Source organism: Pristis pectinata, chromosome 10 (genome assembly GCF_009764475.1).
Source record: "Pristis pectinata isolate sPriPec2 chromosome 10, sPriPec2.1.pri, whole genome shotgun sequence".
In the NCBI taxonomy this organism is placed as follows: domain Eukaryota; kingdom Metazoa; phylum Chordata; class Chondrichthyes; order Rhinopristiformes; family Pristidae; genus Pristis; species Pristis pectinata.
The window spans coordinates 64103469-64120610 of record NC_067414.1 but is presented as its reverse complement, the minus strand read 5'-3'; the positions used below and the strand labels follow the sequence as shown (position 1 = coordinate 64120610).

General features: G+C 40.6%; 1 protein-coding gene and 1 long non-coding RNA gene across 6 annotated transcripts in view; one reads left to right on the top strand and one right to left on the bottom strand.

Moving 5' to 3' along the window:
* LOC127574876 (tudor domain-containing protein 15-like) overlaps nt 1–17142 on the bottom strand; it is a 105708-nt gene that overhangs the window by 41208 nt on the left and 47358 nt on the right. The window lies entirely within an intron of this gene.
* LOC127574879 (uncharacterized) lies at nt 347–12135 on the top strand. The gene is made up of 4 exons (XR_007956969.1): nt 347–434; nt 3979–4033; nt 10405–10444; nt 11422–12135. It is a non-coding gene; the product is annotated as an uncharacterized LOC127574879 (long non-coding RNA).

The window sequence follows — 17142 nt, the reverse complement described above, 5'->3', positions numbered from 1 at the left end:
CCCCAGCGCTACTCAGTCAAATGGACATGATCTTGATATTGCAAAAACTGCAGCCAAGCATGTCCCTCATCTTGGAAAAGAAATGTGTCAGCAAGTATTATGCACTGTGTTTGGGAGATGAACTGTCATGGTTAACTAAAGTGACAGTGTGTTCAGGCTGGGAAACGTATGTGCCAAGCTTGCAGTTGTAAACAGATGATAGATACTTCTGACTGGACATTGTTCCAAATGCTTATCCTTTAGTTCCTGATTGGGCACCTTCATTTCTGAACACAGCTCTTGGAGCTGCTATTTGAAGATTAGTTTCCGTTCCATTTAGATAAGGAAATAGAAACAGAAAGTGCTGGAAACACCAGGCTGCATTGATGGAGAGAGAAACAGCTAACATTTCAGGTTGAAGACTCTTCATCAGAATGGATAAAGATTGTTTACAGGTGAGCAGTGAGAATGTTTGCATTGACTATAGGTGCCATTGGTCAGTTGTGTACACTCCTGGCCCTCTGCAAATGGAGGACATCAACAGCAAATACATCCAGAGATGCATCAGGAGATTGGATGTCCTCTTTCACCTTTGATCTACCATCTCTCACAGCATGCTGCAGACTTTCACCAGCTATCTTAACCACAATGAAAGTCCCCTTCAAAACGCTGATTTTTCTACTTAAATTGTGCTGTAGGTTTTCTGTGTTTCTATTGGGTAAGCCTAGTAATTTCTATGGTGGGACATGTTCAGCACAGCTTTGTTGGCCGAAGGACCTGAATTGTGCTGTAGGTTTTCTATGTTTCTATTCAAATCAGATTCATGATCTATGAAACCAATAGATGATTATTTATTTAATAAACAGATGACAGTACAATAATTTGGATCTAGATATAAAGTATGCATATTTGAAGCACCTTTCGTATTCCTTTCAAAATAACCCAGAGCGAATGGAGTGCTTTTCACTGTTGTAATGTTGGAAGTAAAGCAGTCAGTTTTGCGAACAATGTGCGGAACAAAAGATGATCTGTAGTTGAAGTGCTGTTGGAAGGATTGATATTAGCCAGAACTCCAGGGATAACTCTGACATTCATCTTCAAAATAATGCCATTTACATCCAGTTGAAAGAGCAAGCTGTGCTGTCTCATTTGAGAGATAACATCTCCCATGGTGCAGCACTTCTTCAGTTCTGTGCTGTACTGCAGCCTCAACTTTTATGCTCAAGTTTCTAGAGCAGGATTTGAATCTGGAACTTTCAAACTTAGAATTGGGAGTGCAACTAAATGACATAGCATAACTGACATTTGTTGCATTATCTGTATTTGATATTTAATCTCCAACTACTTCCCATTACTCAAAAGTATTGAGTATTTATTCCTCCTCATCTGTACAGTATTTTATTTATTTAAAAAATATTAAGCATCTATTAATTAACGTAATATAACTTCAATGAGCAAACCATCAAGAAAGGCATATTCTCAGAGCCATTTAAGTTATGCAGTCAACAGAAAATAGACTATTCCATTGCCTCAGAAAATGACCTCCAGTATACTTTTTAACCCTGAACTTTTGGGTCTCCGTTCACTGTATAATACATATCTAAGAAGACCCTTCAGATTGTCACATAATATAAAGTGCATAGAGTTGAATAAGTTATGAGAATAACTGCCTTTTGTTTCGCATCCTTAAAACATTAGTAATTCAGTCTTGTGTATCCATTGTGCTGCTGCATCACAATCCCAATGCTTCTTTTCCAGTGCTCTCCAATTTACCCAAAATGTCAATACTAAAATTTTGCTTTCCAGGATCAAACATCATGCTGCTGAGTATCAGACACATGTTCCATATAGAGGTGGGTTTTGAGGGTTGAAACTAAGCAGTGTCTGATATACTTATGGCCATGACTTGACTCAAAGGCTTAAGGTGCATGGAAACTTGTATGTCAACTTTGCACAAAGCTTATTGGATTGACTCCTGAATCTTAAACGAAGGAGAGGAAAAACACAAATGCTTCAGGGAGTCTTAGCTTCCTCTTTGATGCATTTACTGTATATTCAAGTCATAACTAGTTGTAACTAGGCAAAAGAATATGTGGAGAAATGACATGGAGACTTCTGGATGCTTTCTTATCTGCTCTGAATCTGCATCTGCACCTGTTTTGGTTTTTGAGGAGCTGAGAGCAGACAACTGTGTTGGTAGGTTCTGAAAAAGAAAGATCATATTGCATCTTAAATGCTCCAGTACACTTCCTCCAATATCATGTGTATGAGGCCAGTTCCTCGTACCTGGTCATGCAGAGAACAAGATTCCTGAAGATATCTATAACATCATTCTTGTAGCAAGATTTCTAGATCTTCAGTGGTTGTGAAGGTTACCACAATGTTGAGCTTTTTTTATATATGGAAGACAATTTCCAAATAGCCACAGTGATCTTTGTCACATCTCACAAGCTTCAGACCATAGCAACACACACAAAATGCTGGGGGAGCTCAGCAGGTCAGACAACTTCTATGGAGGGAAATGAACAGTCGGCATTTCAGGCCGAGACCCTTCATCAGGACTGGGAAGAAAGAGGTCAGAAGCCAGAATAAAAGGGTGGGAGGAGGGGAAGGAGCACAAGCTGGTGAGTGATAGGTGAATCCAGGTGAGAGGGAGGAAGGTAGGTAGATGGGAGAAGGGCGGGGGTGGGGGAGTGGAAATGATGTGAGAAGCTGGGAGGTGATAGGTAGGCTTCAGACTATACTTGTCCCAAAGCAGATAACTGACCAATTGTTTGCTGAGGCCACTTAATTCATCACTTCCTTTTGGAAAACAGCCAGAAACTGTAACCATACTACCCTAATAAGAACATGAAAAATAGGAGTAGGGATAGGCCCTTTGCTCCACCATTCATCAAGATGCTCCATCTTGGCACCATTTTCCACACTATCCCCATATCCCTTGATTTCCTTAATATTCAGAAATCTATTATTTCAAAAGAACAAAGACTGAGCCTCCACAGCCAAGTGGGGTAGAGAATTCCAATATGATAGCTATTCCAATATAGACATAGTGTCTATAGATTTGACCATTTAACATTTTCCCATACTCTGACCCTATTTGCCGCCTGTCTTTGTTTCCTCTGCCTCTTTATTTTGCTTACCATATTTCTAACTTCAAGTTTTGTTTCCTATTCTCCTGCCAAGCTAATTAAAACCCTCCCAGAAGCACAAGCAAATGTCCCTGCAGTGATATTACAGCTATCTTCATGGGTAATTTATTTAGAATACATCAAAACAAAAAAAAAAGTCCCTTGAAGGTTAGCTCCTGATTATGGAAATAGAATTATTCATCTGCAAATGTGGTGCTTTCCTTCAGCACAATTCAACACCTTCAACACCTGTTTTGAAGATCAGAAAATTAATATGTTCCCATTTGGAATCAAAATAATGTATTCCAACTATCTCCATTAAAATCCATCTCCTTTTGTAACACAAACTGATGGTCGCCCTTCCAACTGCCAAAATTCCTGTAGCTCAAAACAAATCATGTTTCCTATGTGGATGTTTTTCAACAAACGTTCACTCCCGCCAGTCACAGTGATGGGTGATATGCAAGGACTTTAACATGCAAGATAAGAAAAATAAACCTTTGAACTTGCTGTGTCATTCATTTAGACCACAGCTGATGCTGTGCCTCCCCATTTTCCATCCCAATCACCATATCCTTTGATTCACTTGTCTAAAGTCTACCTATCTCAGCCTTCAATACACTCAAACACGGAGCGACCAAATCATTCTGTGTAGAGGCTTTTTTCCTCTTTCGATCTTACATGGCCCTTTATTTTGACACTATGTTTCCCAGATTTAGATTCTCCAGCTAGAGGGAATAACCTCTCAACATCTACTATATCAATCCCTCACAGAATCTGTCTCAATCAGATCACCTCTCCTTAATCTAAAATCTGGTGAATATAGCTAATTTTGTTCAATTTCTCATCCTCCCCACCCCCATCCCAGGAATCAATCCAGTGAATCCATGCTGAACTGACCCCAAGCAAGTATATCCACTCAAGTATGTAATGCACTCTATGATATGTGTAAAATATATTTGCATCAGTCCCCAGAAGAATTCTAGTCTGCAGCATGGCCTCTGTTTTGTCAGAGGTCATTCATTTTACTTTCTCTTGTTTGTCTAGTACCCAGTGTTGCCAAAGCTAAGTAATAGGAAGTATTTTATGACAAACCTATCTATGTGGTAGATTCTGCAGCACAGAGCATAATACACTATTATTTGACATTTAGGTTAAACTATCGTGAAGCACTCCTCCAAATCTAACCAAGCATTGAATCAGCATCAGAGAATGCTTATGGTGATCCAGCTAAATCCTAATGGAAATGTTCCTCACACTTCTTAAATTTTCAAGAAATCCACAATATCATTAAGCACAGTTTTGGCACATATTTTGATTCTAAAGGATTAAGGGATCACATAATCTGGCAGGTAATTTATATTTGCATAATTCTTTTCCCACGATAGCAACTAATGCCTATTAACGATAAATTTTTTGTTCATGAAAGGCAGAGCGCAAGAGCGGCAGGGACAGGAATTGCAACACATATATGCATAAGCAATAACAATAATCACCAAATTTAGGGCATTTTATTACAAATGTGGAACCCTTGCAGACAGTGAAAGGATCATTCATAATGGAGAATAAGGAAATGGCAGAGCAGCAACATAAATACTTTGCATCTGCTATCACAGAAGACACACAAAACCCATTGAATATATTAAAGAATTAAGGCCTAGTGAAGCAATGAAGGAACTAAATATTAGTAAAAGAATAGTACTAGAGAAGTTGACAAGCTTGGAGGCTGATAAATCTGAAGATCCTGATGATCTACATCCCAGAGTTTTAAAAGAAATGGCTTTAGAGTTACCAGATGTTCTGGATATCATCCTCCAAATTTCTAGAATTGCTCCTGTGGATTGGAGGGGAACAAATGTGAGGGAGAGAAAAAACAGAGAACTGTTAAACTGTTAGCTTAACATCAGTGATAGGGAAAATGCTGGAATCTATAACGATGTGGGTAATAACAAAACATCTAGAAAAGAATAATAGGATTGAGCAGAGTTACAGTGGACATATAAGGAAAGAATTATCTTTGACTAATTTATTAGAGTTCTTTGAGGATGTGACTTGATAATTGTGGTACATTAAAAATTTTAAGAATTTTGCTTGCATCTTTCAAACTGCTTTTATTAATAACCGATCATTCCTATTTGTTTGTGGGATCTAATGGTGAGTAATATGAAGATGATAATGGCGTTAATCAAGTAAACAGCACTAAGTGTTAATAAGGTAGTATGAATTTGAATATTATTACTGATTTTATTACCAATTTCAATTTAGTTGTACCTTGTACATGCTGATTTGATGTATCACTTGACTGTATATCTCTAATAGCCAAGGATAACTGATTTTGCCAAACTGTAATAAAAACCAAAAATCCCCAGAAACCAAAAATTAAAATTAAAAACTTAAAGCTCTACATATTGCTGGAATATTCCTCAATTTTTAATATTATCCTAGGCTCCAAAACATATATAAAAATCATCTTCCCTATTTTGTATTACTTTGATTGAAGATGGGCTTCAATTATTAAGAAACAGAAAACAATCTCCTACAGTGAGACTGCTGGGGCCTTAACCAAGATCTCTGTGTCCTTTCTAGCCACAGGCAAGGTTCCAGAGGACTGGTGAGTAGCTAATGTTGTTCCGTTGTTCAAGAAGGGAAATAGGGATAATCCTGAAACTTATAGGCAAGTGAGTCTCATATAAGTGGTAGGGAAGCTGTTAGAGAGATTTCTTAGGGATAGGATTTATGAGCATTTGGAAAAATTTGGAACAGTCAGCATGGCTTTGTACAGGGCAGGTCATATCTTACTAACTTGATCGAGTTTTTTGAGGAGGTGACCAAGGTGATTGATGAGGGTAGAGAAGTGGACGTTATCCACATGGATTTTAGTAAGGCATTCGACAAGGTCCTTCACGGTAGGCTCATGCAGAAGATTAAGATGCATGGGATCCACGGTGACTTGGCTGTTGGATTCAGAATTCACTTGCCTACAGAAGACATAGAGGGTAGTGGTCAATGGGTCTTAGTCTGGCTAGATACCCATGACTAGTGGTGTACCACAGGGATCTGTACTGGAACCTCGGCTGTTTATGATATATAAATGACATAGATGAAAGCGTGGATGGTGGGTTAGTAAGTTTGCTGATGACACTAAGTTTGGTGGCATTGTGGATAGTGTAGAGGGTTGCCAAAGGATACATCAGAATATAGATCAGTTGCAGATATGGCTGGAGAAATGGCAGATGGAGTTTAATCCAGGCAAGTGTGAGGTGTTGCACTTTGGGAGATCAAATGTAAGGGAAAAGTACACAGTTAGTGGCAGGATAGAGACACAAAGGACTGCAGATGCAGGAATCTGGAGCAACACATAAAACGCTGGAGGAACTCAGCGGGTTAGGCAGCATCTATTGAGTCAATGTTTCGAGTCAAGACCCTTTGTCTGGGCTGGAAAGAAAGAGAGGAGATAGCCAGTATTAAAAGATGAGGGGAGGGGGTGGTCCAAGAGCTGGCAGGCTATAGGAGAATCCAGGTGAGGGGTGTGATAGGCAGATGGGGGGGGGGAGAGTGGGAATTATGTCAAAAGCTGAGAGGTGATAGGTAAAAGTGACAAAGGCCTGAAGATGATGGAATCTGATAGGAGAAGACGATGCAGCATGAAATAAAGGGAGGGAAGTGGGGAGGGGAACCAGTGGGAGGAGAGTGTGGGTGATGAGCAGAGACAGAGGATGGGGGAGGGAAAAGACATAGGGTGATGGGGGCCGGTTGGATGAGGAAGAGAGAGAGAAAAGAAAAATGGGGTGAAAGAGACAAAGGGGGAGCAGTTACCAGAAGTTAGAGATTTCAATGTTCATGCCGCCAGGTTGGAGATTGCCCAGGCAGAATATGTGGTGTTCCTCTACTTTCTGTTTGGCCATGACCTGGCAGTGGAGGAGGCCATGGACAGACATGTTGGTGTGGGAATGGGAAGTGGAACTGAAGTGACTTGCCACTGAGAGATCCCAGCTGGCACGACGGACGGTGGGAAGGTGCTCGATGAAGTGGTCCCCCACTCTCCATCTGGTCTCACCAATGTAGAGGAGGCTGCAATGGATCACCACTGGATTCACATGTGAAAGAATGCCTCGCCCGAAAGGGCTGGTTAGGGCCCTGGATGGTGGTGAGGGAGGAGGTACAGGGGCTGGGGTAACACCTTGCGTGGTTACAGGGTCAAGTGCCTGGGGGGGGGGGGGGAGGGACATCGGTGGAAAGGGATGAGCAGATAAGGGAGTCACAGAGAGTGATCCCTGCGGAAAGCAGAGAGGGGAGGGGAGGGGAAAATATGCCTGGTGGTGTTTCGTTGTAGGTAGTGGAAATTGTGAAGAATGATATGTTGGATGTGTAAGCTATTGGGGTGGTAGGTGAGGACTGTGCCATGGGATGAGAGCAGAAGTGCGGGAAATAGGGAAGATGCGGGTGAGGGGTCCATCAATATCATTGGGGGAGAAAAACCATTTTCTGAAAAGGAGGACATCTCGGATGTCCTGGAATGGAAGGCCTCATCACAAGAACAGATGCGGCGGAGATGGAACAACTGAGAAAAGGGAATGGCATCCTTGCCAGTGACTAGGTGCGAGGAGGTGTAGTCGAGGTACCTGTTAGAGTCAGTGGGTTTGTAGTAAATGTCGATGGATAACCTGTCTCCTGAGATGGAGACAGAGAGATCAAGAAAGGTGAGAGCGGTGTTGGAGATGGACCAAATGAATTTGAGAGCAGGGTGGAAGTTGGTAGCAAAGTTGGTGAAATTGACAAGCTCCACACAATTGGAATTGATTTATTATTGTCACTTGTACCAAGGTACAGTGAAAAACTTGTCTTGCATTCTGTTCATACAGATCAATTCATTACACAATGCATTGAGGTAGTACAAGGTAAAACAATACAGAATGCAGAATAAAGTGTAACTACCTACAACGGAACCCCGCCACCAGGCATATCTTCCCTTCCCATCCCCTCTCTGCTTTCTGCAGGGATCACCCTCTGTGACTCCTTTGCAGTGCAGGTAGACTATAAGGTGCAAGGTCATAACGAGGTAGATTGTGAGGTCAATAGTCCATTTTATCATACTAGGGAACCATTCAATAATCTTATAACAGTGGGATAGAAGCTGTCCTTGAGCCTGGTGGTACATGCTTTCAGGCTTTTGTATCTTCTGCCTGATGGGAGAGGGGAGAAGAAAGATGTCCCAGGTGGGTGGGGTCTTTGACTATGCTGGCTGCTTTACCGAGGCAGTGAGAAGTATAGACAGAGTCCATTGGAGGGGAGGCTGGTTTCCAATGATGTGCTGAGCTGTGTCCACAACTCTCAGCAGTTTCTTGCGGTCCTGGGCAGAGCAGTTGCCATACCAAGCCGAGATGCATCCAGATAGGATGCTTTCCATGGTGCAACGATAAAAATTGGTGAGTTTCAAGGTGGACATGCCAAATTTCTTTAGCCTCCTGAAGAAGTAGAGGCACTGGTGAGCTTTCTTGGCCATGGCATCTACATGGTTGGACCAGGACAGGCTATTGGTGATGTTCATTCCTAGGAACTGAAGCTCTCAACCCTCTCGGTCTCAGCACCATTGATGTAGACAGGTGTATGTGCACCGCCCACCTTCCTGAAGTCAATGACCAGCTCTTTTGTTTTGCTGACATTGATGGAAAGGTTGTTATCATGACACAATGTCACTAAGCCCTCTATCTCCTTCCTGTACTCCGACTCATTGTAATTTGAGATACAGCCCACTATGGTGGTATCACCTGCAAATTGTGGATGGGGTTAGAGCAGAATCTGGCCATGCAGTTATGAGTGTATAGGGAGTAGAGTAGGGGGCTGAGGACACAGCCTTGTGGAGCACCAGTGTTGAGAATAATCATGGTGGAAGTGTTGCTGCCTATGCTTACTGATTGCGGTCTGTTGGTCAGGAAGTCAAGGATCCAGTTGCAGAGGGAGGTGTTGCGTCCCAGTTCTCAGAGTTTGGTAATGAGTTTGATTGGAGTTATAGTATTGAAGGTGGAGCTGTATTCAATAAACAAAGCAGTGTGGGGTTGAGCAACAAGGAGGATGCTGTGGAGGGAAGATCTCTGGAGGTGCTGAGGTCAGTGATGGTATGGGAGACAGTGACCTGATGATCCTCAGTGGGGTCCTGGTCCAGAGGTAGATAAGGGGAGGTGTCCAACAGCTGCAGTTTGGCCTCTGCAAGGTAGAGGTCAGTCTGCCAGACTACAATGGCACTACCCTTGTCTGCGGGTTTGATGGTGAGGTTGAGATTGGTGCAGAGAGAGTGGAGAGCAGTGCGTTGGAGTGGGTGAAGGGAGTGGTGAAGTTGGGACAGTTGATGTCCTGTCGGCAGTTAGAGCTGAAAAGTTCCAAAGGGGACAGAAGGCCAGAGGGTGGTGTCCAAGAGGAGGAGGGGTGCTTGAGGCGGGAGAAGATGTCATCAGAGGGGGTGGGGAATCCTTGCCAAAGAAGAGGGCATGGAGGCAGAGGTGACCTGTAACAGCATTGACGTCCAGAGGAATCTTGGGGTCCAAGTCCATTGTTCCCTGAGAGTGGCCGCACAAGTTGACAGGATAGTAAAGAAGGCATATGGCATGCTTGCCTTTATTAGTTGAGGCATTGAGTTCAAAAGTCAGGAAGTTATGTTGCAGCTTTATAAAACTCTGGTTAGGCCGCATCTGGAGTATTCCATTCAGTTCTGGTGTCTCCATCATAAGAAGGATGTGGAGAGGGTTCAGAAGAGGTTTACCACGATGCTGCCAGGATTAGAGAACATGTGTTAGAGGGAGTGGTTGGACAAACTAGGGTTGTTTTCTCTGGAGCGGCAGAGGCTGAGGGGAGGCCTGATAGAAGTTTATAAAATTATGAGAGGCATAGATAGAGTAGATAGCCAGTATCTTTTTCCTAAGTTTTAAATGTCTAATACTAGAGGGCATGCAGTTAAGGTGAGAGGGAGGGGAAGTTCAAAGGAGGTGCACAGGGCAAATTTTTTTTACACTGAGTGCGGTGGGTGCCTGGAATGTGCTGCCAGAGATGGTGGTGGAAGCAGATATGACAGAGGCATTTAAGAAGCTCTTAAATAGGCACACAAATATGGAGAGAATGGAGGGATATGGACCATGTGCAGAAAGAAAGGATTAGGTGTCATTAGCTTAATTTGGCACAACATTGTGGACTGAAGGGCCTGTTCCTGTGCTGTACTGTTTTATGTTCTATGTACAATATACAAAATTGTTGAAACTATATCCTTCCAAGAGGTCTTAATGTTGTGTTCACCTTTTTGCAGTAAGATGCTTGCCTGCTAGCAGAGCATATTGGAAATTCAGGTAGGCACACTGCATGATTTTTCTGTAATCAACTTATATGTTTAAATGTAAAATATTCAAAATATGCTCTCTCTTTGTAAATAAAGCCCCAATGGATGCACTAAATACAGTGTAAATATTATTAAATACTGGAATTATTATTCAATTTTTCTAACTACAATTTCCACAGTTGATTTTTATAGCCACTGGGATATTTTGTTTCATGTTTAGTATAGCTAAATAATTTACAACAATTCTTTCCATCCCATCAACAGACTTCCTTAATATTGCTTTAGATTTCTCTTCTGGTGGCAGTGTCACCTCTGAGTATAAAGTTTTGGTTTAAATTCTGCTTTGTTCATTAACATAATATCTAGGCTTAAACACTTGCACTGTGCTCAAGGACTGCAACACTCTGGAAGCAGTGCCTTTTTGGATGAGACTCAATGTCATATACTCAGTTGCTCATTTGACCAAAATAGGCAGTTCCTTTAGTATCTTGGGCAACATTTCTTCCTTGACTAATATTGGGCAAGATGAATTGATTGCTCTTTCAACTCATTTGCTGCTTATGAGATTTTGCTGTCCACAAATTATTGGATTTGTTGCTAATGTAATAACAGTTACTGTCTGGACTTCTAAATGTAGTCCATTAGTTATGGAATGCTGAAAGGGGAATAAAACACACAACAAAAAGCTTTTTTTTTCATTTTAAATATACAATTATGTATAGTTTACCTCAGAACATGAAATGCTAGACAAGGAACAATGATATTCAAAAGATTACAAGGTTTCCCATAAAAGCACTTAAATGTCAGCAAAAATAAATCTGGAATTACGAAGCAGTATTTTTAAGCAGAAATCTTCCTTAGAAAACCTATTGCTTCTGTTTACATTACTGATAGCACTAATTTTAATAATTTGTAAAAACTATGGCCTTCAATTGTTTCTGACTTTTAAGACAGCTAGCCTATTAAAGCAATATTTTTGTTTAATAGACAGATGGTCCAGAAGATTTATATTCAGCAATATGACAAAGGAAAATAAAACATTATGGTGTCACGGTATGAATAAAAGTAGTTTTGGTGTATAACTATATGTTGAGAAATGAAGGATATATCAACAATGGTATATTGCATCGGCCCAACTTTGTGATGGTATTATAATTTAATGTATAGGGCAAGGGAATCTCACTGCAGAAGCATCAAGCATAAATTTGATTGAGTCAGAGCATGCTGAAGAAACATTCACCTCTGAGCAGCATCCAAGTCTCACAAACAATGATGGAATTAACATGAAAATCAGAACCCATCCTAAATTTCATGATTATTGCCTTCACATTCACCTTTAAGAAAGTATGCCACTGCAGATATTTAAAATGCATAAATTGATTACACCTATTTGTCATGGAGTGAGACTATTATTTTTTGTAGAGTCATTTGGTCTTATTGTGATACTTCAGGTGATGCAGAAAATATTAAATTATTATGACATACTAGAAACCTGCTACATTCTGCATTACCCTTGTACGTTGTTCAAGAAGTACTGAATTATTATCTTTTATCTATTTGTTATTGTGAAATGTGATTGTTATTGTCTGTTAGACATTTAAGGTCTATATCATCTGACTAATGGCTCTGTGGATTGCAACAATGTTTTGTAGAAGTTCCACAGTCAGCCCTTGAAATAAACACCCACACTGGTATTTTGAATACAAGTCAGTGTGTTCTGCAATGGACCTCCTTACAGCTTAACAACCTATTGAGCTCATGTACTTTATTTCCCTTTGTTTTTAATAAACATAAATTAACTTAACATTTTATAAATTTAACTGAGTCATTGGTTTCTGCACTTTGATCTTCACAGCAGTGCTGGTATTACCCGCACTGAAGTTTTAGATTCATGACTATTGTTGAAGCGTCATCTACCTCTGGACTTAAAGATGTCCCTTGACTTTGATTCTCGTTAGAAATATCACTTGTTGATTCCTCTGAAGGAAATAGTTGAATTCTCTTCAGAAACGCCTTTAGCCTTTGCTATTCTCCTAGGGTATCCTTTGCAAGGATTGAGTGGTTAACATGAACTTCTCAGATTTTTCTCCAATTTTCACAAGGTAATTCCTTTACTTACTATTTTCTGATGTTCCATATCTTCCTGTCTGACCTGCTGAAAGGATTCCGTGCATGATCTCTGTCATGCAGGCCAAAGTTATTCTCCTTGTGGCTTGGTTGTGATGTATTTTCTATTTTAATTGTGGCTCCTCCATCCTCCCATCTATATTAGGACTAATAAGACTCAATCATGTTTTGAGTCTTTAATTCATTAACATTTCAGCTGAAATATATTCTGCTGTGGAGTGTGGTGTTGTCTTATAGCCTAGGAGAAATACTGTGTCAATGTCCATGATAAATTTCAATCAACTTTTCATAACCTGTTTCTTCAGTGCCTGTTTTACCATACAACTTGACCTTTCCCATTTGGAGAAGTGAAATTGAGTTGCATTGCATTGCTCTACATGAATCATTCAAAGTAAAACAATTTGAACTGTGGACCATTACCTGATGCAACTCCTTCAGGAAGTCTTTGTGTTGCAAAATTAGACTTTAACTCTTCTGTCGTGCATGCTGTGGTGCTATACAAGTTCACAGGCTTTACTTTCCGATATTACAACCAGCTGTGTCAATTAATGCGAGGTATTGCATTTTGGGAGATCAAACCAGGGTAGGACTTATACAGTAAATGGTAGGGCCCTGGGGACTGTTATGGAACAGAGGGACCTAAGAGTGGAAGTGCGTAGTTTGCTGAAAGTGGCATCACAGAAAGATAGGGTGGTGAAGAACACTTTTGGCATGCAGGCCTTCATCAGTCAGAGTATTGAGTATAGGAGTTGGGAAGTTATGTTGCAGTTATATAAGGCATTGGTAAGGCCACACTTTACAATTTTGGTCACCCTGTTATTGGAAAGATGTTATTAAACTAGTAAGTGCAGAAAAGATTTACCAGGATATTGCCTGGACTTGAGGGCCTGAGTTACAAGGAGAGGTAGCGTAGACTAGGACTTTATTCCCTGGAACATAGGAGATTGAGGGGTGACCTGATAGAGGCATATAAGATCATGAGGGGCATAGAATAGGGTTGAAAACACATAGTCTTTTTCCCAGGAAGGAGGTGCTGAAAACAAGAGGGCATAGGTTTAAGATCGGAGGCGAGAGATTTAAAAGGGACATCAACAGAAGCTTCTTCATGCAAAGGGTGGGGCATATTTGGAATGGGCTGCCAGAAACAGTGGTTAAGGCAGGCACATTAGCAGCATTTCAAAGCCATCTAGATAAGTACATGGATAGGAGAAGTTTAGAGGGCTATGAACCAAACACAGCAGATGGAACTAGCTGTCTGGGCAACACAACAGGCTGAAGGGCCTGTTTCCATGCTATTTGACTCTATACCTCTATGATTCTAATATCAAGAAATTGTCCACTCCTTTTTAGCAATAATCAACATGGATTGGCTGAAATGGTCTTATAGGCCATGTCAACATCTGGAGTGATGCTTTAGGAAGGTACATTCTGTAATCCTGTCATACCATATAACGTTTGACTTGAACTTCAATAACTTTGTCAATGCCAGTTTGGTTATTTACCTTCATGCTTGATTCTAAATTTGCCCATCCACTTAATGTTTGTTGACACACTTGCTTTGAAACAGTCTTTCTATGTAGCTCCTGCTAGTTCCACTGCTATGATGTGGGAATTGTTTTCTACCACTGGTTGATTATAAATTTTGTCTTCTATATTCCTTGTGTCTTAATCAAAGGGTAGTCCTGAAAAGGCATCTGCCATTGTGATTCACTTATATGTTATTTACACAATTTCATAGTCATATTCAGACTTCAATGCTGCCTTGATGCAGCCATGGTGGGAACAGCAGACTTCATTTCTAGAATAGTCAACAACTGGTGGTTAGTAACTGATGTGAATGGTCTTTCCAGCAAAAATTGGTGAAACCTTGGAACTCTGAATATAATTACAAGTTACAAGTACAAATTACAAATTACTCCATCTGAGAGTAATTTGTTTCACCTTTGATCTGTTTGTATCACATGGATGTAACAAGCATTTCTTAGCCAATGTCCATGACATAGCTCATCACTGCCCCATTGAAACGTCAATAGGTATCATCATGCACCAAAAACGACCCATTGCCAAGCCTTTTCTTACACAGATCATATGCGTAACACTGATCTTTACCATCATGGCTATAAAAGCTGATGAAGTAGTGCCAATACTGTGGCAAAGTCTGGTAGAAATCTAGCATAGGACTGGATCATACTGAGAAATGACCAAAGCTCAGTGATGCTGTTGGGTTTCCTGGCTCTGATGACAGTGTCAATGTTCTCTTCAACATTTACTCTCAAACGTGGATAATTGGTGATTGGTAATTGGTTTATTATTGTCACATGTACTGAGATACAGTGAAAAGCTTTCATTTGCATGCCATCCAGATAGATCATTCTGCACATAAATACATCGAGATAGTACAAAAGGAAAACAAAATTGAATGCAGAATATAGTGTTACAGTTACAGAGAAAGTGCAGTACAGGTAGACAAATAAAATGCAAAGGCCATGATGAGGTAGATTGAGAGATCAAGAGTTCATCTTTATCATATAAGAGATCTGTTCAAATCTAATAACAATGAATAGAAGCTGTCCTTGAGCCTGGTGGTACATGTTCTCAAGCTTTTGTATCTTCTGCCCAATGGGAAGGGGGAGAAGAGAGACTTACTGGAGTGGGAGGGGTACTTGATTATGTTGATTGCTTTCCTGAGGCAGTGAGAAGTGCAGATAGAGTCAATGGAGGGGAGGTTGGTTTTCATGATCGACTGGGCTGTGTTCACAGCTCTGCAATTTCTTGCGGTCTTAGATAGGATGCTTTCTATGGTGCATCTGCAAAAATTCGTGAGGGTCATCGGGGACATGCTGAATTTCCTTAGCCTTCTGAGAAAGCAGTTTTCTTGGTCATACTGCCTACGTAGCTAGACCAGGACAAGCTATTGGTGATGTTTACACTTAGGAACTTGAAGGTCTCAACCATCTCCACCTCAGCACCATTGATACAGACAGGGGCATGTACCAGCTTCCTGAAGTCAATGACCAGCTCTTTTATTCTGCTGAGATTGTAGGAGAGGTTGTTGTCTTAATACCATGCCACTAGGTTCTTTATCTCCTTCCTGTACTCCGTCTCGTCATTGTTTGAGATCCAGCCCACTACGGTGATGTCATCTACAAACTTTTAAATCGTGTTAGAGCAGAATCTGACCACACAGTTGTGTGTGTATTGAAAGTAAGGAGCTGAGAGTGCAGCCTTGTGGGACACCAATGGTGAGGATAATTGTGGCGGAGGTGTTGCTGCCTATCCTACTGATTATTTCCTTTTGGTCAAAAGAACATTTGATTTTTGTTAAGTTTCATGTTATATCAATGCAGTCTCCTAAACATTTCCTTGAATATCTGAAGGTTTTCTTCCTCTTCCTATTTTGCATGCCCATTCAAAAATTAGATCTTGAGAATGAAGTAACTTAAGCTCAAAATACTCATCCATTAGTCCAGCCACAAACTTATCTCTTAATAAGCGATCCAGATACCCACCAAACTTGCAATGCCATGAATGATCTTTCAGAGCAACAGTTTAATCATTAATTGTCATTCCTGACCTCTAGTTATGGTTCCAAACTTGTAACTTTTTAAAATCTCTGGTGCTGGGTTGAACTGATTTTGTAATTTATTTCTCCTAATTGGGGCATCAGTTTCACTATGGGATACAAATTTGTTTGCCCACATTGTATAAATATCTGGCCCTATTTCTAATTACAGGATCATTTTCCTGTATTCACATATGGTCTCATTCTGAATGTCTTTGCCCCCTTTCTTTATTTCAATAATGTTATTCATCTGAAAGAACATATCTGTTCCTTTCATGTACACATTTAAGGACTCCTGTGCCTTGCCGTAAGCACCGAGAATTCTGATATAATAACATGCCATTATCTACAACTTCAAAGATTGTTAGGCTGAATTTTTTATCCACAATTTTGTATATATTATCTCTTTTTAATCTCGTGCTCGAGTCTGCACTTCAGGCTATTGGTAATTAATCATGAGCCTCACAGAATCACTGTACTAGTGCAGTCATGTAGTAACACAAAATCATCAACAACTTTGTTAGTTTTAGTGGCATGATTTTTTGTTTTCCTCATCACCAATGTACTTACGTGTGCTGAACAAGTTCTTAATAACTAACGCAGTCCATCGTAGAATCTACTAACTTACACACAGGAGACAAGTGAAGATCAAGCAAACTGTATTGGTTTATTCAAGGATTCTTCATTCTGCTTCGTTGGAATTATCTACAAAACATCACTGCAAACCAGAGAGTACACAAGAGATGCAACACACACAAAATGCTGGAGGAACTCAGCAGGTTAGGCAGTACCTATGAAGGGAAATAAGCAGTTGACATTTCGAGCCAAGACCTTTCATCAGGACTGGATGAAGGATCTTGGCCCGAAACATCGGATGTTCATTTCCTTCCATAGATGCTGCCTGACCTGCTGAGTCCCTCCAGCATTTTGTGTGCATTAAACCAGAGAGTAGTTGGTGATCTGACACAATCTTTAAAAGAACTGCCTTAAAGTAGCAATTACTGCTTACAAACACTATT